Below are 27500 nucleotides of genomic sequence, written 5' to 3' on the forward strand. Positions count from 1 at the left end.
GATAAAACAAAAATTTGTTAAATGTGAAAAATGAATCGTCATCGTAACTGTGAATGACGTAATGATCGAGTTTATATATATATATATGTATATATATATATAATAAAATATGTAACATAGCACTAGCGTAATATAATATCCTTCATATGTGAATCATTCGAAGAATAATTCTTACCACTCGGAGTTTATCTAAAACGCGAATTGAAAATGAAATGTGGATATGATGATCTCCTTGAAAAATAAATTCGTATATCTGACCGTACGAATATGTCTCATTCGAATGATTTCTCGCGATCATATTTTTTTTTACTTTCTTTTTCTTTTTTTCGTCAACGAAAGGAGGCAAAACGTTACTTCGAAATAATTTCTTCAAGAAGAAAAAGAAAAAAAAAAAAAGAAAGAGAAAGAAAGAGAAGAGTTCATACAGACGATCTTAAAAATCAATCCGTATAATTTTTCCCGACTTTTCTAAGGCTCCTTCTCTTTTTTTTCCTCTTTTTTATCCCAAATTGTAAAATTAAAAACTTGAAAAGAACTTTCTTCGTTCTCCGAAGAAAAAAGTCTCTGGAAGGAGTAATTGATAGATGTTTAAAAAATTAGAAAAAAAAAAAAAAATAAAAAAAAAGACAAGAAAAAGAAAATAAAAGAAAAATTAAAAAGAGAAAGGAAAACGTCACCTAAGAACTTTTATATACCCGAGTCTCTCTCTCTCTCTCTCTCTCTATTTAAAAAAAATAAAACGAAGAAGTCATTGGCGGGATTGGGGGAGGAAGTGTAAAAGAATACTTGGACAGTGGAATGAACGAGAATATTTTGAACAATCAATTTCACGTTAATCTATTCGAAGAGTAGTAATAGTAGTAGTGATAATAGTAGTAGTAATAGTAGTGGTAGTAGTAGCTAGTAGTCTCCGGTCATTCATATTCGTCGGAACATAAATGGACGAGAGAGAGAGTAATGGCCGAAAAAGGTGATAACCACTGGTCGTGGACGATTATCCTATGGGAACGAGGACCACCACCAATGAAAAAATCTCTCTCTCTCTCTCTCTCTCTCTTGTTATCTCTTTCCCCCCCCCCTTCAATCTGAAAATCGGTTTCCGATGACGAACGAAATGATAATCTTTGCCCAGCCTTTTCAACGTTGGCTACTCGCCAAATGTTGAATCCTCTCAGATCGTGAGAATCGTTGTGGATGATGATGTATGAATATTTCGTTCATCCATCATCATGATTCCTCTCAAAGATGTTATACTCCTATTCTCGCAAATATCTCTTATGCATATATATATATATATATATATTTCCCTATTATTTGTAGTCCACCATTACTTTCTACTTAAGAGCGACAGAAATGGATGCATTTCTTCCGTCTTTCTCTTTAAGGAACGAAATTGAACGAGAATGAACATTTCATTTAATACCATAGATATAATATATATATATATATATATATATATATATATATATATATGGGATACAAATTATGCCAACGACTTTACTACATTATCTCTCCCCTTTAATATCGTCGAAATATTATCGATTTATTAATTATTCCGCTTTATGAATTAAGGAAAGAAAGAAAGAAAGAAAAACAAAGCCAATTAACGATGTTGATACGTAATCACCATAATAAAGAAATAATATTGTCTAGCAATTTGTATTATTTTTTATATTAAATAAATCGGAAAAAGAAACAAAAAAAAAAAAGAAAAGAAAATAAGACTAATCGATACTAATAATCGAAATGATTGATTCTGTTCATTTCTTTTTTTCTTTTTTTTTTTTTTTTTTTCTTTTTCGACATCCGCTATTTTATCATACGAGTAAAATTGATTATTTCAAGTCTTATAATTGAAAAAGAAGAAAAAGAAAAAAGAAGAAGAAAGTAAGAAAGAAGAAAAAAAAATAATAATAATAATAATAATAATGACGTTGATAAATGATCGCGATAATAATCTGATCTTTCCTATCAATTTATTTTATTTCATATTAACATAACAATAAGAAAAAAAAAAAGAACAGTAAACACTAATAATATAAATGATCGATACCGAACCGCAACATTTTTTTTCCTTTTTCTTTTTTTCTTTTTTTTTTTTTTTTAATTTTCTTATCGTACGCAATAAATATAATGTATCTCGAAGATGATTCGCGATACGTATCGCGTACGAAACTATATTTCAAATTAAATAACGTTATTCTCGAACGTGTAATTAAACATACAAAATCGAAAATCGTTTCTCGTAGCTCACAAAGTAACAACCCTCTCCCCCTCCCGCCACCGCCGCTGCCGCTGCTGCGCCACCACAACCACCAACATCCGAAATATGCGTATTCGTCAATTAAAATAAACGAATAATTGGAACATCGGACGTAGAAATTATTTTACACGATCCAACACGATCAAACAAGCAAGGCTCGTGAGAATCGTCGGTTTAAAGTTGTTAATTACAAGGTTCACATATTCTCGTCAATTAACTCTCCCATCATTCATGAATAATTTAGCACGTCGATATAATATGTCGTACATAAATTCGAAAACACCATTTATTTTTATTTCTATTTATGCTTCACTTTTCCTCCCCTTCTCTCTCTCTCTCTCTTTGTCCATCGTACTTTGTTCTTTTTATTCTTCTTCTTCTTCTCTTAATAAATCATATATCCTTTATCTATCAACCAATTAATTGATCGCTTATTTTTTTTTCCATATATCAGCGATCGTTGATTTGTAATTTGTAAAATTTTCTGAGTATATTTGCGGATAAAAGGAAAAAAAAAAAAAGAAAAAAGAAAGAGAGAGAGAGAGAGAGAGAGAGAGAGAAAGGGCATTCGCCTTTCACATCTGTTCCTCTCTCTCTCTCTCTCTCTCTCTCTCTCTCTCTCTCTCTCTCTCTCTCTCTCTCTCTCTCTCTCTCTCTCTCTCTCTCTCTTGCTCTCTTTCCCTTCTGCAATCGGAATGATGTTTTTTTTTCTTCTGCTGGCAGGAAACGCATCGTGCGATTACCGCGAGAGAGTTTGTTGACGATCGAAAGAGTGATATGTGTCACAGTGCGTGGTTTGGATTCAGCTAAGCCTTCACCTCGGCCTATTGATTCTATGTCAGTGTAAACGTGCTTTGAAATCGACAATGAAATCCACTCGGCTCGGCTGCAAAGGGTCTCTCTTTCTCTCTCTCTCTCTCTCTCTCTCTCTCTCTCTATCTATCTATTACTGTCTCTCTCTCTCTCTCTCTCTCACTCTCTCTGTCTATTACTGTCTCTCTCTCTCTCTCTCTCTCTTTCTCTCTGTCTCTTTCTCTTTCTAATTTCTACCATTCCAACTTTTACACTTTTTTACTTATCGATTACTATGCGATCGTGTATGTGCACGTTTAACACGTTATTACACTGTATATACTCTAATTAAAAATTCAAGGATTATCGAGAAATCTAATCGATTATTTTTCTTCATCCTTTTCATTTATTTTCTAATCTTTGAACGATCAACTATCAACTCATTCGTTTCTATCGATTAAAAGGATCTTATAAAAAATCCTTTTCTTCTGTTTTCTTCTTTCACTTTTGTTATTCTTTTATTTTTTGTAGAATTAAATATTAATTTTTTCATATTCCCGACAAATATCTGACGTCGTTAGAAACATGTCGAACCATTCGAAGAAAACTTTCTATCGGCGAGAAGTAGTGAAAATATATTTAAAAAAAAAAAAAAAAAAAAAAGAAAAAAAAAAAAAAGAAAAAAAAGAAAAAAGAAAAAAAAAAAGGAAAAAAGAATATATTCTTTATTAAGGTATGATTAAAAAAAGCTTTTCCTTTTTTCTCTTTCACAATCATACATTAATACATTAATAAAGAACAAATGCAAAAGTATTTATTTCTAAAATCTTAAGTCTTATCAATTAGTAAAATCAATAGAAAAGATTGCAACTACGTGATCGTAATTTTGTGTTGGCAAGGTGTGAAAAAATAATAGAAAAAAGAAAAAGAAAAGAGAAGACGAAAGAAGAGAAAAAGAGAGAGAGAGAGAGAGAGAGAGAGAGGAAAGAAAAGAAAAAGAAAGAGAAAAAGGAAAAAAAGCTCCGGAATCGTTGAAAGCTGGAAGGGAAGTGTATCGAACTATTATGATCCCTCGGATTTGGATCATTTCCAACAAGTAGAAATGCATATCTACGTTCATACATACATACATACATACATACATACATACATACATACATACATACATACATACATACATACGTACATACATACATACGTACATACATGCATACATACATACATACATAGATATATCCGTATTATCCGCCACACATTTGCGGCGGATAACTTACACGCTCGCTTTCGTATCATGGGAGAACGACGATGTTCAAACGCGTTGTTCCATAAACAAGAGAGAGTAAAAGAGAAAGACCACGGTGTACAGATAGACGGATAGATGGATAGATAAATAGATATATAGATATATAGACAGATAGAGAGACGGAGAGAGAGAGAAAAAGAGAGTCAGAGAGAGAGAGAGAGAGAGAGAGAGAGAGAGAAAGATCAGGCCACAAACCATTTCATTGTTCGAGTCACGGAACAGAGTCGAGTTTAATCGCGCGGTGACGCGACTGACCGCCGAAAACACGAACCTCCGAGAACGAGAGTTGCCTATCGGAAGCAATAACTCGCACGTGAAATGTCGAAAGAGAGAGAGAGAGAGAGAGAGAGAGAGAGAGAGAGAGAGAGAGAGAGAGAAAATGTGACAACACTTTTTCGTGATACTCGTGGTGAGAAAGAATTAAATGAAAAAAAAAAAAGAAAACGAAGGAAGAAAAAGAAAGAAGAAAAAAATTAAAAGATGGATATATGATACTCTCATCGCCTTCTCCTCATCATTATAATATATACTGTAATAGTACTCTCTGTACTGCTGTAAAATGTGGACAAAAATTCTTTAAGTATATCCTTTTTTCAATTCTTTGTATCTATTTATTTGTTTATTTATTTATCTTCAAATTGGTGAAAACTACAAATCTAATATTAAAATTCTACAAAATTGTCTAGAAAGAGTATCTTATTTTTAAAATTATTTTAACCCAATCTTTTATATTTATACACAGACACACACACCAACACGCATGCATATACATATACATATATATATATATGTATATATATATGTATATATATATGTATATGCATATTCTTGTTATCTAAATTTAGTCTTTCATCTTCTTTTCTCATTGAACGTTATACGTATCTAGATTCTCGGAAAATTTAATCAAAGAATCTTATTTTTCTCTGGGGTCCTCAACTTTATAAAAGCCCCGTGGGAGAAAAATCATTTGCGGCGTAATCGAACGATGAAAGAACAGATCCTAGCAAGTGATCCTATTCGAAGAAGAAAATTTGAATTTATTTTTTGCCTCGGGAATTTATTTTACCGTTCAACGAAGTGCAACCGAAAGGATACATGCGCATAACTTGCGTTCCCGATGGACCATTTCTATCCACACGCACATATACCCAGACATACGTAACCACGCAAATATACATTACATACGTACACACATACACACATATATGTAATCTTTTACATATAGAACTGACGTCTTCTTCTATATTCTCTCATGTACAACGAATACATCTAACAACCATCCTTGAAATTTCTTTAAGTAAATAAATTCCTACGTACTTTAAAGTACCCTTCATGTCGATTTTTAAATATGCACACGTTAACGTATTACTACTGATAAAGATATTATTTTAATGTATTGTAATGAAAATGATGATGATGATGACGATGATGATAATATATGTATGTATGTATTTGCGATAATTTAGACCTCAACTATTATCGAATATTTCGAATGATTTAAAAGAAAATATATATAATATAAATTGTCTTTGTAATTCTTTTTCATAGAATTTGAATAACCGTAGGAAAAGGAAAAAAAAAAAAAGAAAAAGAAAAAGAGTAACTATCAAAGATTTTAAAAATCTTAAAAAGATTTACAAAAGATATGAATTGTATTTGCAAATTTTTCAATATATATCGCATAACTTGCAACAAATTGGGAGATGCAGGAGGGTTGGACGGGAGGGGGGTGGGAGAGGCGGAGGGAAAGAAAAAGAAACAAAAGAAAATCGAACAAAAGGGTAAAAATACATATAACATAAATAAAGTATACGTAGGTATTAACACATTGTCTATGGGAATAGTTATGGTAGATATCTCAAATGTGCAGCGAGAGTACGTGACTTAACTTATATTAGTGTTATCGGTGCACAACGTTATACCAACGAGACCGAGTCCAAAGTTGGTTAGACCAGATTCGTGTCGGGTCAAACCACAGATCAGAAGTTGACGCATTCGTAGCAGCAAGTAACGCCCAGGAGAATTTGAAGAGAGAAAGAGAGAGTTAGATAGAGATAGATGGATAGATAGATACATAGCAAGAGAAAGAGAAAGAGAAAGATAGATACATGGCAAGAGAGAGAGAGAGAGAGAGAGAGAGATCAGCTTCCATGAATATATGGGAGATAATGCACCGACGAAGTCGAAGAAGAGCTCGTGGACTTTCAAGTTTCCTATTCGTTCGAAAATCGGAATTTACGTAGCCACCAACCACCCTCCTACCCCATCCAACCCCTTTTAGATTCTCGATCGATCGAAATCTTCTTGCAAACCATCCGGACCAACCTCTCTCTCTCTCTCTTTCTCTCTCTCTCTCTCTCTCTCTCTCTCTCTCTCTCTCTCTCTCTCTCTCTCTCTCTCTCTCTCTCTCTCTCTCTCTCTCTCTCCTGGTTCTTCTTTCTTTGATAAATAGTAACCACCAAGTCGAATGGTTCTTCAACAAGAAAGGTAAAAGTTTAAACTTCTTCGAATCTCACTTAACGATCGAAAACGTACGTGGATAAGTGAGTACGTGTTAAGTAAGTACGTGGGATCGTAGGTAAGTAAGTAAGTACGTGTTATCATCGTACGTATGTACGTGCGATATCGTTTGCTACCGTTTTCCATGTCCTCTCGCTATCTAAAATAACGGAGTTCGATTAATATCGTTTGTTTTTTCTTTTCTCTCCTTTTTTTCTCTTTTTTTTTCTTTTTTTTTTTTTTTTTTTTTTTTCCCTTAAGCGAAGAAAAAACAAAGAAAAAAAGAAAAACGTGTCTCTTACGGAATTTTTGAAGAACGCAATGTTTTTTTTTTTTTTTTTTTTTTTTAGAATTTTTTCTTTTTTCTCTTTCACTTTCTTTTTTCTTGTTCCTCTTCCTCTCGAATTATTTCAGATATTAACAGGTTAACTCGTATCGTCATTATTTTCTTTTTTACGAGCAAAAAAAGAAAGAAAATAAAAGAAATATTTCCCTTACGATCGGAGGGAGAACGTTTGAGAATAAAAAAAAAAAAAAAATATTTTCCATCGTTTCATTCAATCTCCCACGGTCTATCTCGCCCAATCACCCGCCACCCACCATCCAATCCCCCATTCAATGCCATCCCGATCTATCCTTCTTTCGGATTATTTCGTATGTTACTCGTAATTTCTAATGAACTAAGCTTTCTTTCATAAAACGAGAAATCATTTTTCTTATGAGGATGAAAAAAAAAAAAAAAGAAGAAAGAAAGAAAAAAGAAATAGAAGATAAAAATATAACATCTACGTTTCCAATTTTCTTTTCTTTTCTTTCTCGTTCTTTTTTTTTTTTTTTTTTCCTTAACAAGTGTAATCGACGAAGAAAAATTCGTCCTTACGGAAGGACGAATTTCCTTACGCGAAGGACTACTACTACCGTACTCGATTTAATCCGCGAAAGAGATCCCTTAACTTTCCGTTCGAGCACAGGGCCGTACTCCCAACGAGATTTATTTTCGGTACGATGAAAACGGCTGGCAGGCTATTAGCATATCGGAGAAGTTCGATGGACGACAGGAAGATGAAGGTAGGGGGGAGGGGAGGTCGACGGAGAGAAGGAGGGAGGGAGGGAGGCAAAGCGAGGGCGAGAGTTGGTGGGTGGTGGGTCGAGAAGAAAGTAGAGAAAAACGGCAATTTCCTAGATAGAAGAATTTATGTGAATAGCGTTACCTCTCGAAGCTCCGATCATTTATTCTTAACACGATGTATAAACTATATAAAATGTCGTTGCTTCCTGATTATTTTAATTCACCCTCCCGCTTGTCCCTCATCCTCCCTATCGTATAATCGTATCAATTATATTCGTTTAATTTACAATAATATATCTGAAAAGAATTTGGACAAAGAAAAAAAAAAAAGGAAGAAAAGATAATAAAATCCTAACGCAAGTTTTGTTTTCTATTGTACTTTTTAATTAATTCAAAAGAATTTCCAAATTCTAATATTCTAATGTCTCGCTTTTATGATATTTTGAAATAATTAAAAAGATCGACGATACACCTTTAACATATACACATACACTTACACAAGCGCACGTTTCGTGATATGTTTTTACTGATTAAAGAAAAAAAAAAAAAGAGAGAGATCATAAAGCATCATATGTACAATAATTTTAATTCGTTAGAAAATTTATATATATATATATATATTATTAAAACGTCGCGTCGTGCAATAACATAATTTTATTTAACTGTTCTACCTTTTAATAATAATATAAATTTACAAATCCTGAAATATATATTATTTTTATTAACATAAACGTATCTATATTAATGCGGTCGTAATTGTAACGAAAAATAAAAAATTGAATTTTCATAATAGAAATAAAGAAACTTTTGAAACGTGCTAATAATCCATATGTACAAAGTATACAAAACGTATATCTATTTAATATAAATGAACTTACGTTTGCAAATATCAGAAAAGGTATGCTAATATCAATATCCTATCGTCGCGTGTCTCGTCAAATCCCCAAGGGAAACACATGACTATATATGACCCTTCAACTATAACCACGTTCTACACTTTTAATCGAGATTTCGATCTGACACGACGATACAATTATCTTCTATGAGAACATCGAATAATGTCGGTCAAACTTAAAGTGAATCTGTCAACCTTCGTAATTATTATTTTCCATAAAATTTAATTACGTAACAAATTACGAAAATTTTAATATGAAATTCTCGTTTCGTATGATTTTTAATAAGGGACGAAAAAGAAAAAAATTTTTATCTAACATACATCGTCGGCCATTTTTCTGTGCTACCAAAAACAAAAACAAAAAATTATGTATTTATATAAATATATAGGAGAAAAAAGAAAACTTATATATACATATATATATATATGTATATACATGCACACGCACACAGTATATGGGTCAAAAATCATTAGATGATTTTAAATATCAATTACTGCTTTTCAAAGACTTTTTGTGTTAATGTTTTTTTTTTTGTATCTTTTTTCTTTTTTATTTTTTTACACTTTTTCTCAAATTTTAAAACTAAAAGCCTGACTATCGGGTTGCCTAGAATTAAATTAAATTTCTTTTATTATTTTTTAAATTCACTTAGGAATTTTCTTTTTTTTTTTTTTTTTTTTTTTTTTGAACGATCCTTTGTTCCAGACTCCTACACGCAATAACTATACCTATATTTATTTTCTTATATATATGTGAAAGTGAATTTTATTTCTTTATATTAAAAAAAAAAAAAAAAAAAAAAAAATATATATATATATATATATGTATATGCATAATTACAGTCCTTCTTTACGGAAAATATTTTTCTTCCCACGACGTATTCATACTTCGTGCAACAATACAGCAAACATTCAATGTCAAAATAAAAGTAAAAAATTTCGTTTCATTTGTAAAGTGATGGGAAGGAAAATGGAGATGGGGGTGAGGGGGTTGGTGGATAGAGGATTGAGGTTGGGGGGTTGAGGAAACACTATGTGACTTCATCTTTTATCTTTCTTCTCTTTAGCACGCCAACACACACTCTATAGACTGGTATATGCATATGCATAAATACATAATATATATGTATATATATATATATATATATATATGCATACGAAATTTTCGTATTTTCCTACTCTTACCTATCCACCCCCCATTAGTAAGTCTCTTTTACCTCCTTCTCCCTTTACCTCTTTCTTTTTATCCTTGGTTTCATAAAAACATTGTGTATACCTCTCGTTCGACTGTCTCGCCATTTTTTTTTTTTTCTTTTCATTCGCCATAATAACAATATCTTTTTTTCTTTTTCTTATCTTTTTTTTTTTTTTTTTTTTTTTTTTTTTTACTTGAGAAAGAAAAAGACGGAAAAGAAGACGAACGTCCATTAAAAAGAAACAGAAAAAAGAGATAAAGAATAAAGAACGGAAAAGACAAACAAAAGTGAAGAAATCATACGAGAAATTTTCTTTTTCTTTTTCTTTCTTTTTTTTTTTTTTTTTCTTTTTTATTTTTATTCTTTCTTCTTTCTCCCTACCCTCCCCCGGCTCGCACCTACCTCCCTCTATGAAACTTTTTTCCATCTCACACCAAAACGTATCTCTACCACTTCTCTCAAATTTCAATATAAAGCCGAAACTAACGTAATAATAATCGTACGGATCTCGTTATTTCGTTGGTTTTTATGTCATAAAAGGAGAGAAAAAAAGAAAAGAAGAAAAAAAAAAAAGGAAGGAAAGAACAGAAAAATATAATTGCTCTAACATTTTTCAACCAACTTTTAAAACCATATGATCGTGTGTGTGTGTGTGTGTGTGTGTGTGTGTGTGTGTGTGTGTGTGTGTGTGTGTGTGTGTGTGTGCGTGTGTGTGTGCGTGTGTGTATCCGAACAAAATTTAATTATATCTATCACACTCACGGTTACACGTTAATTACAACTTTTGCTATGGTACATCCTGTGTAAAAAATTGACCAACAAGAAAAAAAAAAAAGAAAAAAAAGAAAGAAAAAGAGAAACATTAATAATAATAATAATAATAATACAAAATGAATACTCATTAATAATGCTTCTTAATCCATGCTATCTACTATCTTCAAATTAATTCTACTATTAAATCTAATTATTTCATTTATGGATATAAAAAGGAAAGAAAAAGACAATTAAAAGGGGAAAAAAAAAAAAGAAAGAAGAAGCAAGAAAAGGTAAGAAGAGAATATGAAAAGAGAAGAAAAGAAAAGAAAAAGATGTAAATCACGTTGATAATATTATACTTAGAATATATATATATATATATATATATATATATATATATATATATATATATATATATATACGAATATTCAAGATTAATTATTATTATAATTAATCTCAGGAATAAATACGATGATCTTATTAGTTAGAAATTAAATCGAAATAGTAAATACATTAAATAAATGAATTTCATCGGATAAATCTTATATGATCACACACGTTGAAGATCATCATTGATGATATAATAGAATTAAACCGGCGAGAGTACCTAAGTCACGTAGACGTTACTATATACGATTAAGCTACACGCACAACAGAATAGTCTCTCTCTCTCTCTCTCTCTCTCTCTCTCTCTGTCTGTCTATATGTCTCTCTCTCTCTCTCTCTCTCGCTCTCTTGCGCATAGTCGCATTAAATTTAACCGTACCATAATTCTAACTGTTCTACGAGTGACACGTTATCGGCTAGAGAACGCGAGAGAGAAACTATTCTCTTTAGACAGGATATACGCATACATCCGTTTCGAATAAATATATATTAATATGTATGTGTTTGTATGCGTTCACATCTGTCTATTCACGTATATCGATTGTGGTCAACATCAATGAATTATTATCAGTGTAAGTGCAATAATTCGATTTTAAACATGAACAATATCTGTTGTATATATGTTGCACGTCACGTGTTCTATATAAGTACTCATCTATCCATTCGCATAAACGTATATCTGTCGTACAAACATCATGGAATTATTATCAGTTCAATTGTAATAACTCGATTCATAATACGAACTATATATAATATAATAAACATTGTCTTTTTCTTTTTTTTTTTCTTTTGGTACTGTTTGACTTTTGTAAAAAAAAAAAAAAAAAAAAAAAAAAAAAAAAAAAAAAAAAAAAAAAAAAAAAAAAAAAAAAAAAGAAAGAAAGAAAGAAGAAAAGAAAAGCAAATAGTTCAATGTTCTTATGAATTAGTATAGTAACTCATTTAAAAGTTCTAACTTGTATCTATATCTTTATTTCTATTAAATTAAATATAAACCGAAATTGTTATAACGATTGGTTAATGAAAAAAAAAAAACAAACAAACAAACAAACAAACAAACAAACAAAAAAAAAGTAATAATAATTCATTAAAAGGATAGAACACATCCGATATTAATAACTAACGTAATGCTTCATTCTTTACTTTTCATAACTGAAAGAAGAAAAAAAAAAAATATATATAACAGAAAAGAGCATTCGTGTTTCGTGTTTGTGTAAATGAGAGAGAAAGAGAGAGAAGAAACGAAGGACATAAATTCAATTAAAGAAAGAGAAGACCGACCGTTCGCAACTCGGATCGAACTTTTTTTTTTCCCCCCGCCCAAACCAACCAAACTTTCTGACTGAACTTTTTCAATTTTTCTCTAATATATAAGTAAGTATGTATGTATCTATATACATGCATATATACGGATACATACTTTATATGTATGTATTATATATATATATATATATAAATCGTCAAACTTTCTCTTCGCTTCTCTTCAATTCTCTTCTCTTCTCTTTTATTTTCTTTGTTGGTAGAGTTTACGACTATGCGATATTCTCTTTATACTCTCAAAGGACCACGAGACGTGACAAATCCGTCTCGATATTCCTCTTAAAGAGTATCCCCTGAATTGTGTCAGAAATAAACAAGTAGAGAGAAAGAAAGAGAGAGAGAGAGAAAGAGAGAGAGAGAGAGAGAGAGAGAGAGAGAGAGAGAGAGAGAGAAAGGGAGAGAAAAATAAAAAGAGGGAAGTTGAAGAGGAAAAGAAATTAGAGGGTGAGGAAATAACAGAGGGAGAAAGAGAGAGAGAGAGAGAGAGAGAGAGAGACGATAGGAGGAGGCGTTGAAACTTTTTCGAAACTCGACTCGAACCTTTCTCGTAATCCCGAAGGCGACAAATTCACGAAAGAAGAGAAAAAGATACGTGAACATATGTGTGCGTTTTCTTTCTTTTTTTTTTTTCTTTTTTTCTTTTTTTTTTTTTTTTTTTTTTTTTTTTTTTTTGGACATGAAGAAAGATGAAAAAATTCCATGTTCACCGTTGGCAGCTGACTTCTCTGAAAAGACAAGAGAAAAAAAAAAAAAAAAAAAAAGAAATAAAAAAAAAAAAAAGTGAGAAATTGAATCTAACTTTCTAGTTTTTATATGTCAAAACAATTTGGAAAATTTTTAAGAAAATCAGTCGAGTACACCTTTTCGGAAGGATTATAAAATATCATCGAGATTAATTTATCTGAATAAAAAATGAAAAAAAAGAAAAAACAATGAATAAATAAAATCATACGATAAACGAATGATAATATTCGAAAGGTCAATGAAATTTATAAAAGATTAATCTCATATCTTTCTTATCTCATACTCCTTTCGTATGACAAGTTGAAAATTAAATTTTTTAATTACTACCAACATAATAATTTTGTCATAAGTATACATATGTACGAATCCTTTTGCAAATATATTAAGTTATAAAGATTCTTAAGAAATACAATTTTCTATACTGTTCGTCCGTTCTCTTTCGTTGTATAATACATAGGAGTTTAGTATATATATATATATATACTTGAAAGTGCTCTGACCGTATAGCAGAGTTACAACGACCAAGGTAGACTGTAAAATGACGGTGGCGTAAAAGAGACCGAAGTAGAGTTTCATCCACGTTGACTTACACCCTGCATTTCTATGTACTATATATATATATATATATACACATACATACATACATACATATATACGTGAATACATCTATGTGTACCTACAAACACATATACGTGTGTTTATGTACACGACCGGACTCGAGAAATAAATCCGTGGACTACGTTGGTCCTTTTACATCGTTACACCACAACCACCACCACCACCACCATCACTACCATCAACACCACATAACACCCACATCGTACGTATATACGTAGACAGGGTAAATTAAAAATTTTCAGAAGCTGATTTTAAAAATCAATTCTTTCTTTTTCTTTTGAGTTTTCTTTTTCTTTTTTACTTTTTCTTTTTGCGAGACCTTTTAAGCTAATCTTACTTTTTTCTTTCTAAGATTATAAAACTACGAAAGTTACTCGTAACCGTAATATATCTGTATTTATATAAAAAGGAATATATAATCGATAATCATCTACTAAGAGCTTTTGTATCATCCAGAAAACTTTTAACTCACCCCGTATATATGTACCTACGGTTTAAACACGTAGACGCCACTTTCTCTTTGGGTACACACGTGAAATATGAAATTATTATCAGACCGCGAAATACGCTTTGGATTAAGGAGAGCTTAAATTGTTCAAACGTTTAAGGATTTCGTTTTCCTTTTCTTTTTCTTTTTCTTTTTCTTTTGAAAAATAGAAAAGGAAAAAAGAAATAGAAAAAAAATATATCTGACTCTCTTTCCTCTATATTTTTCAATCCTACTTTCTTGGCCGTTTAACTTAAACTATACCTCTTCGTAGATCGTCAACATTTTGTCGATTACGAAGAAACAAAAAATATAATAACTAATTTCTAATAACGCGAATTTTATTTTATTTCTTTCTTTAATAGCAAACGCAGTGACATTTCGATTCAGCGACAAAAATTTCTTGAAGGAATGCAATAAAATTTTTTTTTTCTTCGAAGAAATGAAAAATATCAATTAAAGAGAAATTAATTTTTTACGGTACAATCTACAAAATTTATCACTAGGACAGAAATTGAGAAAAGACTCAAAAGTTCCTAGATGATTTTAAAGATTAATTTTCTTTTCCTATTTCTTTGTTGCAGATTTGGAGGATAAAAAAAAGAAAAACGTCACGAAAATTCTTGTCATCGACTTTTCAAATTATCTATAAACATTTGAGCCAAGCATAAAAAATTATTCAAACATCATGGAGACTCGACCGACGATTCATATTTTATATAATATTTATTTTTTCTTTTTCATGATATAAATAAAATATTTTATAAAGTATATTTTTAATACAATATAAAATAATTCGTAATTATTATTAAAAAAAAAAATATATATATATATATATTAATGACCCTGTCTTAAATGACCCAAGTCTTAAATGACCCAAGTCTTAAAACAAATTCAACCTTAACTAACATATTAATAAATTAAAACGATTATGTTACTCTCATAGAAACGATTTCTTTTTTTTTTTGCGTTTCGAATTGCAAACAAAAAAAAACAAAAAAAAAAAAAAAAAGAAATGACGAGCGGTAATATTTCGAAAGGATGGAAAATTGTTTTTGAAAAATCAAACCTACTCTTTTGTTCAGATTTTCATGGGAAATTATATTCGTTCATCTGCATCTTTCGAAATTTATGGGACGCAGGAGAGGAAGAAAGAGATGGTGTATGTGCGTGTGTGTGTGTGTGTGAAGTGGATAGGGATGGACGTGAGGGTGGGAATAGGGATGGAGATGAGGATGAAGGGTGAGGGATGAGGGGAACATGCAACCCTTAACGTACGCCAGAAAATTTTGTCTATAGGTTAGTTATATATGTATGTATGCATGTATTTATGTATGTATGCATATATGTACGTACTATAAATTAATTGCTTCATAAAACTGGTACATACAATAAACCGCGATGTGCTCACAGGAAATTCCTGTCGAATTTATGGCCGTTTATCCACAAATATAATCGCGACGGCCCATTAACCTGACCAACCATTCGAACTTTCCTTCTCTTCTTACCAAAATATAAATATATCAGTTCTCTTTATCTCTGTCTGTATGCGCGTGCATATCCTTTCTTCTTGTTTTTTAATTTTTTATTTCCTTAAAACTTTGATACAACTTCATTCAATTCACTTTACGATCTTCTCACACAAATATAATAATTTATTCTGATAACATATACGTCGTCGAACGTATCGAAGTTCGGAATGATTAAATGTCGCAATAAATTCAAATTTAAATTCAAGTCAAATCAAAGTCATATCTTTAGGAATATTTTCTAACGATATTTTATACTTTTTAATAAAATATTTGATTTGTATTATAAAACATACGAATTATATATAATGAAATGTATGTTTTATAGTATTGGAATTTCTAAAAAAAAGAAAAAAGAAAAAAAAACGTGCAAATTTGAAAACGAAGCAAAAAAAAAAGAAAAATAATAATAATTATCATCAATTGCAACGCAAAGAACAGTATAGTGTGTGTACCATAAAAAGAGAAAAAAAAAAAAAAAAAGAAAAAAGAAAAAAAAATTGCATCATTGCGTTTGTCATACAAGGAAAAGAAAGAAAGTAAACCAAAAAAAAAATATATTTATTATAAGAAAAGAAAAATAAGAATTACTAAAAGAAGAGTCAAAGTTTCTCGCTATGGGTAAAGAAAATTGTAAATATAAAAAGTTGTGAAGTTGACAGTGTTAGTAAGTAGACACGAAGGATATATATTTTTGTTGAGAAAAAGTAACTTGCAATAAATCTAAAGAGAGTGACCCAAAGAACGACTTCTCGCAAGATCGTCTTCGTACATGGTTGCTAGATCGTTGTCAGTTAACTCCGTTTACACGAGGGAGTAATATACACACATACACACACACACACACACACACATGCATAGAGAGAGAGAGGGAGAGAGAGAGAGAGAGAGACATACACACACACATATATATTCCTCCGTTTTATCCCTACGAAGAAAGATATCTAAGAATAATTTCCCAACGCGAAACTACTTTTTTCTCTTTTTTATTTCATATATTTGTTATTTTTATCTCTTTCATTTCGTCGAAACAATTTTTACAAAATGCGCGCACATGAAAATGTTACAAAAAAAAAAAAAAAAAAAAAAAAAAAAAAAAAAAAAAAAAAAATAATTTTTGAAAAGAAAAGAAAAATAAATAAATAAATTTCGTGTCAATAAAGAATGACTTTTGATATTTGATATAGCTCATTCTTTCTCCGACACAATTTAAAACATTTTTGTTTTGTTTAGAGATTGTACAAAAAATTTACAATAAAATATTACAATAAATAAATAAATAAGAGCACTTTTATTAATATGAAGATGAGTAAAAGAGTAAGTTCCTGGACGATTTCAATAATCGATTATATTCTCTCTCTCTCTCTCTCTCTCTCTCTCTCTCTCTCTCTCTCTCTCTCTCTCTCTCCCCCCTTCTCTCTCTTTCTCTAGAGACATTTTCTAGGCACGTAGCGTTACAATCTGAAGAATAAGAAGAAAAAAAAAAAAAGAAACTTATTCTAAAAAATCTCGAAACAAAAGTAATCGATTTTTTAAATCACTTAGGAATTTACTTTCGTACCCAGCTATCCTATAATATCTGTGACCTATATTTCGATTAACTTTACTTCATGTTCAACGTATCGTATATCAAAATTTATGATACGTTCGTTAAACATTCCTTTCCATGACGTGTATACATCGACGTGCAAATTTATGTTTCGTTTATTTTTCTTTTTTTTTTTCTTTTTTTTTCTCGTGAAAAAAATAACATGCAAAAAACGAAAACGTTTAGGTATTTACGATTTACGCTCTGTATAACTACATTGATAATCCTAATAGTTAGACATACATGCACACGTAGGCTAAAAAAAAAAAAAAGAAAAAGAAAGAGAAAAACGGGGTTCCTTTTTTTTCGTGAGTGACACTCAAACGAAAATTGAAACGAGAAAGCATAATTTCTTGGCTTCTAGCGAACGTGTGCGTTTCGTCGACGACAACGACGACGACGACGACGACGACGAAAAGCTTTTTAATTACAGCTTCGCTTTTTACGAGAGAGAGAGAGAGAGAGAGAGAGAGAGAGAGAGAGAACGAGAAACTTATAAATCCAACGAGACGGAATAAATTCGACGGAATTGCAAGAGGACGCGTCGTACCGTAGAGAAAAAAAAATTTTTCTTCAAAATCAACTCGAATCGAATCGAATCGAATTTTATTTTAATTTCTTTTTCTTCTTTTCTTCGTTTTTTCTTTTTCTCTTTCTTCTTCTTCTTCTTCTTCTTCTTTTTCTTTCACCATTCATTTTTCACCAAAAATGATGAAACGATCGTATAAACATTAATATTATATTGAGAAATTAACTTCATTGAATCAAAATATAAAATGTCGAAGCGACCAAACGAACGGAATAGAACGAACAATAGAACGAACGATAGAGAATGGTGAAAATGAGATCTTAGCACTAAGATCTCACGTGTTAGTAACACTCAGCTGTTCCTTTATAAACTAATTAGAGTTAGCTACGCGAACGAATCTAAGTACAGTACCGTAGTGTACAAGTCGGCCAAGTTAAATACCCAAGATGCAACAAGAACGTCAATTTTACTACTTTAGAATTTCTCAGTTCTTGTGCAAATCTTTGCGAAGGTTTCTTTTTTTCTTTCGTGAGACCTCGAAAAAAATATTTAAAAGGAACAAAAAAAATATACATATATACATATATAAATACCTATATACTTATATGTTCCAACATATGGCGATCAAATAAAAGTAATTTGATAGAATTAAATACATCGTTTTAATTAAATGATCAAAAAATAATTACACACACATAGAGAGAGAGAGAGAGAGAGAGAGAGAGAGAGAGAGAGAGAGAGAGAGAGAGAGAGAGAGAGAGAGAGAACTCCCGGTAAAACAGAACGATGATATTAATGATTCACAATCGAAATAATTACCGATATGATATAAAATATATAAAATATAATATCTATTCATTCATATGAAAACAAAATATATATTTATTCCATTGAAATGACCCAAATGTTTTTTCTTACACGATTATACAAAATCTATTTATTATTCTTTCTTCGTAATTTTCTAGGTTAATTTCTACTTTTTATTTATTTATTTATTTATTTATTTATTTATTTATTTATTTATTTATTTATTAAACAAATAAGGAAAACGGTCGGTTAAGCAGACCGGTCGACCAGTTAGACAATGCAATGTGTAAGCATTTAAATCGTTTGTAAGTAGACAAGCAATGTACTATAAAAGAGATGACATATATATATATATATATATATATATATATGTATATATATATATATATATATATATAGATACATAAATACATACATGCATATATATATATAGTTATGAAGATTGCATTGTGAAAGAATTTCATTTTCGTGTTATGAAATTCCATTGGAAACGAACGGATGGATTGTAAGAAAAATAAAAGAGAAAGAGAAAGAGAGAAAGAGAGAGAGAGAGAAAAATTTAATACGATAATGCAACTTTACATAGAACATGAAAAGCAAGCTGTCCGTTACGAATTAAAACTATCTGTTTTCATTAAAAATATTGATTCTCTTTGTACATCCTCGATAACTTTTCTGTCCTCCTTTTCATCATCGTTGAATCATTAATGAAACGACAAAAAAAAAAAAAAAAAAAAAAAAAAAAAAAACTGACCACAATTATTTTCCCTCTCTCTCTCTCTCTCTCTCTCTCTCTCTCTCTCTCTCTCTCTCTCTCTTTATATTCTTTTTCTATGTTTTATAGAACAAATCCAAAATCCAGACGATTTAAAAAATCTATTATACTCTTTTTCGAGACCATTTTCAGACTCGTAATAAGCATCGTAGTTTTACGAGTTAAGTTTGTGAGGCTCTGTAATTTTAAGACGTAAAAAAAAGAAAAGAAAAGAAAAGAAAAAAAAAAAAAAAGGACAAAAACAGAATGACCAAAATTAAGAAAAAATCGTTTCGTAAAAGGACTATACGAACGTTTTATAGATCTTCGAATCTTCGTTAATACAATTAAATAATCGATAATCAATTTTATTTAAGTTTACACTCGCAAATGTCACGTTGGTATATTAAAATACCAAATCTAACGCGAGCAATGAACAGCTCGTTCTTTCTTCTTCCTTAGAAAAAAAAAAAAAGAAAAAAAAAAAAGAGGGAAAAAAAAGTACAAATACTTAGAGAAATGTAAGAAAGACGTGGATACAACGTCGCAAGTAAGCATAAAGTACATATGTAAGTAAGCATAATTTGTAATATAGATGAGGGGAAAAAAACAAAAAAACAAAAAATCCCTCCCCAATCCTTGACCCTTTCTTTCTCTGTTTCCAGGTCAATCAAATCGATATAGAATTAAAAATACGTAAAAATATGTAAAAAAAATATGTAAGAGACAGACTATACGAAAGGATATTGTAAATCGAATGAAAAATTTTCATTATTCCCCGTGCGACAAAATAAGATAAACGCGAATGAAATTGAGAGAAAAGAAAAGAAAAGAAAAAAAAAAAAAAAAAGAAAAAAAAAAGAAAAAAAAAGTAATACTCAAAGAGGCAATTAAGAGGATACGAGTAAGGTTTAATGATATTATCAGAATGTCCTAGGGTTTTCCGATAATCAACGAGCTTTTGATCGGATTATCGGAGGAAAGTTTTAGAAGGGAGAGGGGAAGGAGGATGGATAAGAAGGGTGAAAGGGTGGAATGGAGGGAGAGAGTTCCTGAGGAGGAAAAGAAACGAGAGGGGAAGAAGAAAACTTGATGAGATGGCCGAGGGTTACTACTTCGTCGTCGTACACTTTGAACGACAAGAAGAAAGATAAGAAGGGACAACCGAAGAAGGGCTCTGGCGAGCTACCACCAACCAGCTGAGCCTCTCTTCTCTTCTCTGCACTTCTCACAATATGCTCGATTTCATGCTTGTTACATAATATCGATGTCGATATATATATATATATATATATATATATATATATATATATATATATATATATATTATAATTAAACCTTAATCCAAGAACCTCGAGTACTTTAGTATAAAAAGTAAATTAGTTAATCGTGTATAATATTTACAAAAAAAAAAAAAAAAGAAAAAGAAAGATAGAAATGATACATCAAATATTTTATCCTAACTTTATCTCTCTTAACAATTTCTGGACAATGCTAATGTAACATCTTTTTTCAAATTTATAATCATTTTGTAAAATCATTATGTAAATCTTAATCCACAAATCTCGAATATTTTAGTGTAACAAGTGAATTAATAAATCGTGTAAAATATTAAAAAAGAAAAAAAAAATGATACATTAAATATTTTATCCTAACTTAATAATTCTTAATAATTTGAATAATATCTGATCGAATGATAACCTCAAATGTTTTATATTCTAATCTCATTGTTCAGAAGCTTCAATTATGCTTCGTGAATTTTTTCCTACTTATATATATATATATATACATATTATATATGTACATATACAATTAACTCTTAGTCCATAATAACTATGGATAATTTCGTGTCACGAACGAATTAATAAATTACGAGAAAAGCTTGTAATTAATATATCCTGCAATATGATGGATAACGTGTAATATTTAAACAAATGGTATCTTTAATATTTTATCCTATCCTCGTTGTTTAAAAATATTCGACGATTCATATCTATTTATGTGAATTTCTTTAGATTTTTCTTTGTTTCTTTTTTTTTTTTTTTTTTTTTTTTCTTTTCTTTTAAATTACTTACTCATTTAAAAATTTATCGATAATATAATAAAATGGTCATCGTAAAAATATATTTACGAATTATAAATTAATAAAACATTTATATGTACACGTATACGTATACGTATATTAATAATCGATTGAAATAACGTGAGAGATTTTATTTTTACGAAAAAATATATATGGAGATATATGTATACGCGTACTTACCTCGTGTAATGCGTAGAAACGTATAAACGCAGAAGTAGGAATGACAACTTTGTAAGACCTTTGCTCGACACTTCTCGGCTTTCATCGACTCCTCTCGACTCTTTCCTATGAATTTTCTACGTTCTCTTCGCGATATTACGATGCTTCCAAGAAATGGTCCGACGAGTAGACGTCGATGTTGTTGTTGTTGTTGTTGTAGTTCCTTTTTTTCTTTCATCACCACTCGTCTTCTACCTATAAAAGATTAGTCTATAAACAATTTTGTATGAACACGAGTGTTATACGCAATATGTGTACATATATATACACATATGTACGTACTTTATACATTTTTTATTTTTTATTTTTTATATAAAACCTGAATATTATATTATATAAATATAAATATATATATATATATATATATATAAAATATTATATTTGAAATAACGTTTAAATTTATTACGATATATTATCTTATATTGAACGAATTAAAAATATTTGTAATATGTGTTTTTAAAATTATAATGGCAAATTCAATAAACACACGATACGATCGTTAAAACAAAATAATATCTTAATAATGGAACGAGCAATTGGTGAAAATGGCGTAATAGATGTTAGAAATTTTCTTGTCGATTTTTCGATCGTTCCTACGGAAATAACAAGATCTGATCGAAAAATATCTACTCGAGCGAGTAAACGATATTTCGATAAAATGGATTATAATAGAAAAATAAATATTACCGTCAAAAAATCAAGCGGATCCAATCGAATCGCCCGATCAATATTTTCCGAAAGCACTCGCGAACTATTCGTTGATCTTTTACTGTTACCTTCTTCCTCACAACGTTGGTCAAGCGACAATAGCCAACTACCAAAGTCATATTGAATGTAATAGACCATCAAATAATATTTTTATAATTTAATATTAACTCGATAATATAAAATTATTATTCGAATATTATTATTTTTAATATTAAAAGACTAATCTTTTATCTATAATACGTTGTACATAAGAAATAAATATTATATATGTACATAAACGTTTTATAAATTTCAATTATTACGTCATAACGAGATTAATATGTACGATAAAGATGGTACACCAAAGTCAAGCGAAGTATTTAATAAAATATATCTCTTAATTATTATTATACAATGTGTAATAAATAATTCGGTCACAAGAATTAGAAGCACAAAAAAAGAAACATTTTTCATTATACGTACGTATATGTATATATATATATAAATATTATTCGTATACACTCAATTTGATATATCGAGATTATTTTGATCAACGAGGTAGTTACGAGTGAAAGGGAGAGAAAGAAAGAAAGAAATGATGGAACATTCGTTTTTAGTCGATTGAGTATGTATACACATATACGCATTTGCGAGATACGATTCGCGTATAATAATAGAGAGTAGATTACAATCTTAACCTTTTTACCGATCGAATTAATGACGATTTACGTTCGACCGTAGCTTCAAATAAAATTTACCACCGAATGTGTAAAAATCTATAATCCGGTTCGTATAATAATTCGTAGAATTTTTATTTGGTTTTTTTTTTTGTTTTTTTGTTCTTTAATCAGTGGATTCAACGATGCTCTTTGATCGAAATCATTCGACCAATCTGTTATATTTTTTTTTCTTTTTATTACTTTTTGTTTTTTATTCAAAAATTATAAGAATCTCTTTTGAATTTAACATGAATATATATTTTTAATATTATAACAATTTGACAAAATACAAATCTAAAATGGACGAATACATTAAACTAGTGAAAGTAAAAGTGAAATTCGCGAGAGTTAATTGAAATCGTTCGACCGTAGATGTGTTGTTTTGTGCATATGTGTGTGTGCGTCTGTTACGTACCTATCAGACAAAATAATGAAAATACTTCATTTCCATTAAACTAATTGTTAATAGAACTATTATAAAATATAGACAAATTATTATAAAATAGTTAATATTCGATTATCGATAAGAATTATTTATCTACAAATACAATCTAATTTCTAATAAGATAAAACCTACAAACACAATCATATGACATACTTATATTAATTTCTCATTAACGTAAAAGCGTATTAATTGATCGAAATAATGTAACCGAGGTATTTTCATTATTTCGAATTCAACGCGATTTTATTGTTAATTGTTCAAATAATTCTAATATCGATCGAATATATAATCATCATTTTATAATCATTATCGTTAATATTCGTTAGACTTTGTAAAGTCGATAATACGTGAACTTTATTAAACGTCGTACTTTCACGCGATTGGTCCACTGGCTAACGTCCACGATATTTACGAGATAGGAGAGGTTAGAATAATGAAAACAAAAGAATAAAGAAAAAACAATTTTAAGCGGTAGCATTAAAAAAGTGATAAAAGTAATACGGTGAGATTGTATTAAATTAAATTAGATAAAAAAAAGAAAAGAAAGTGGATATTTTATTTAAACATTTACGAGGACGCATCCACGAGTGAAAAAACATATTCTGCGAGTATATAGTAGCTCAATAAGGATCATCCTAAGAGCTTTTTTACATATGCGAAAATATTATAAAAGGTCTGATCGTGACAGAAAAAAAAGAATAAAAAGAAGAGAGAAAAAGAAAAAAATAATTATATACTCAGATTTCGATGGTAGGATGATGAGAACGACGAAGTGGGGACAGAAGGGATATAAAGGAAGCTTTACAATTTTAATTCGTAATTGCGACGTTGTACGACAAGGATGATGGCGCCACGTATGCTTATAATGGCATCTATATCATTTTTCGTTTCTTTGACGAACGTTTAAGACGTCATAGCGGTATCGACCGGCGGATCTTTCATTTCTATTTGTGATTGATTACATTTTGTTTTAATTTAATAAGCGTAACGATAACATTTCCTCGTAAGTGAATCTATTTAATAAGATAAGACCGATAAATACGTATTTCCATGGTGTTTTCAGTTTGTAACGTTTTGTGAAATTGTAACGTTTGCATTGTGCTTCGTATAAGAAGAAGGAAAGAGAGGAAGAGGGAGAGAATATCGCAACGTACTTTTTGTACAACGAAGAAGAAAGATATCGCAGATTTCTTGAATAATTCTATTGATAAGGTGAGTAATTAAATAAATCTTATTTTTGTTTATTTAAAGAATAATACGTAAATTAAAAAAATATTATATATATAATTATCATTGAAATTTATTTGTCTCGATAGAAAAATGATAAATCATGGATTAATGGCGTTGCTTCGATTCGAACGGTAGCCATATTTATTTATTAATTAATTTATTTAAAAATTTTTCCCCCTATTATTATTCCTTCTCTCTCTCTCTCTCTCTCTCTCTCTCTCTGGCTCCGCGTAATGACGCAGAATAGAGAAATAATTCTCGCGTAATTGAAATTGGTACGTATTCGAAAATATAATTCGAATGAGCATGTGTAACATACATGCATGCATGTCGTTTGATTAACGACTGTGCTTTTGATATAGAAATTTCATTTCTATACGCTGCTTATAAATGCGATACTCTATTTATGCGATAATCAAATCACTTTACGGAGAGAGGTTCTCGATTCAAAGCTTACTCGTTAAACGGAATATGAATACAAGTGTATATATGCACTATATATGCATGCATATATATATATATATATATATGCATACATACATACATATAATATTTGTGTGTGTTTGTGTGTATGTATATACGTATATCGTATCGTATATGGTTTAGTATAATTTATAATGAGTGCGAGGTTACACGTTAATGAAATAATGACAAGTAACTTTAGCAAAAGCCAAAGCAATGTCGATGAATATATGTATCACGAGTATGAAAATAATCGATATTATTCGTTCAATGCACTTGTATGTGCTCGCGCGTACACACAAACATACAAACGCACAGTATAAATTATTGCATTTAAATAATCATAATATTAGATTATATTAGATTTTTCTTATCTTTCGTAAAGAATATTATTTACCAATATACATATACATATACATATATATGTATATGTATATTGGTAAATATTTTTTACATATCAATATTCAAGTATACGTATTAATTCAAATACACCCTTACTAATATCAAAGGATAATGGAATCATTTTCGTTTTCTTCGTTTTCTTTTTCTTTTTCTTTTTTTTTTTTCTTTTTGTGTGTGTGCGCGTGTATTTATATTTCTTTTTGTTTCGTTTAATTTTACGATCGATAAAAAAACTCGTCGTTTATACAAATCAATTAATTTAATTAATTAAATAATTAGAAATGAACGTTTGCCTTTTTAACTTTTATTAATTGCGTCTTTCGTTGTTTACAATTTTTTTTTCTTTCCTTCTTTTTTTTTATAGTATTTCTTTTCTTTCTCTCTCTCTCTCTCTCTCTCTCTCTCTCTCTCTCTCTCTCTCTCTCTCTCTCTCTCTCTTTTTTCTTTTTTACATTGAATGAACAAGTTTATGTGTCGGTATGAAAATTTACAATTTTTTTTTCTTATAGTATTTCTTTTCTCTCTCTTTCTCTCTCTCTCTCTCTCTCTCTCTCTCTCTCTCTCTCTCTCTCTCTCTCTCTCTCTTTTTCTTTTTTACATTGAATGAACAAGTTTATGTGTCGGTATGAAAATTGATAAACAAAATATCTCGAATTCATTGGGCACGTTACGTGTAAACGTAAAACGAGCTCAATTACTTTTGAATTTATCAATAAAACTGCACGAAAACTGAATGTAGGTACTATTGAAGTCGTTCAAATAAATAACACCGAACTCAATTCGTTGAAACAAATTAACTCACTCTTTCCCTCTCTCTCTCTCTCTCTCTCTTTCTCTCTCTTTTTCTCTCTCTATCTTTCTCACTGTCTCATGTTCTCTTTCCCTCATATTTTCATCTATTTTATTTAATTTGATCTAGCCAGATGAAGTTAGATGTGCCGGTGATAAGCTCGTTCGACTAGATTTTTCCTATGTCTAGAAAAATTTATGCGATAAAAACCACGAAACCCCTTTGGGAAATAAAGAACTTTAGGTGGTCATGGCTTATTTTTCTTTTCTCTTTTTCCGCATTTTTTCTTTTTTCTATTTTTCTTTTTTCTTTCTTTTTTTTTTTTAAATTCGTTGAAGCTTTTACATTTTATGTATTTATGTATATATACATATATATATATATATATCTTTTTTTATTTTTTTATCATTTTCGAATGTAACAAACGAATCGTACGATTGAAAATGTTTCACGAAATCGATTAATAATACGTATTAAAAAATAAAAAGAGAAAAATTAAAAATAAACAAAAAGGAAAAGAAAAAAAAAAGAAGGAATTGTAAAATAAAATAAAATAATAATTTAAAACAAAAAAAAAAAAAAAAACGGCTCTCGTGGCTATCGATAACGAAACGTTCGTTGATAATATTTACCTGTAATCGTCACGAACACTCGGCGGACTGCATTCTCTTGTCTTGTAAAAAAGGAAAAAAAAAAAGAAAGAAAAAATAACGCACACGCGCGAGCACACACACACACACACACACAGACAGACAGAGCGAGAGACACGCGCGCGATCAGAGAAGAAGATAGGAGAGATATAAAAACGAATTAAGAGAAAAAATCAAATCGTCGATGCGATTAAAGAGAGAAGGAGAGAGAAAGAAAAAGAGAAGGATAGAATGATAAAATGAGTGAAAGAGGTTAGCGGGAGGAACGAAGATCGAT

Source organism: Vespa velutina, chromosome 8 (assembly GCF_912470025.1).
Source record: "Vespa velutina chromosome 8, iVesVel2.1, whole genome shotgun sequence".
NCBI lineage: Eukaryota > Metazoa > Arthropoda > Insecta > Hymenoptera > Vespidae > Vespa > Vespa velutina.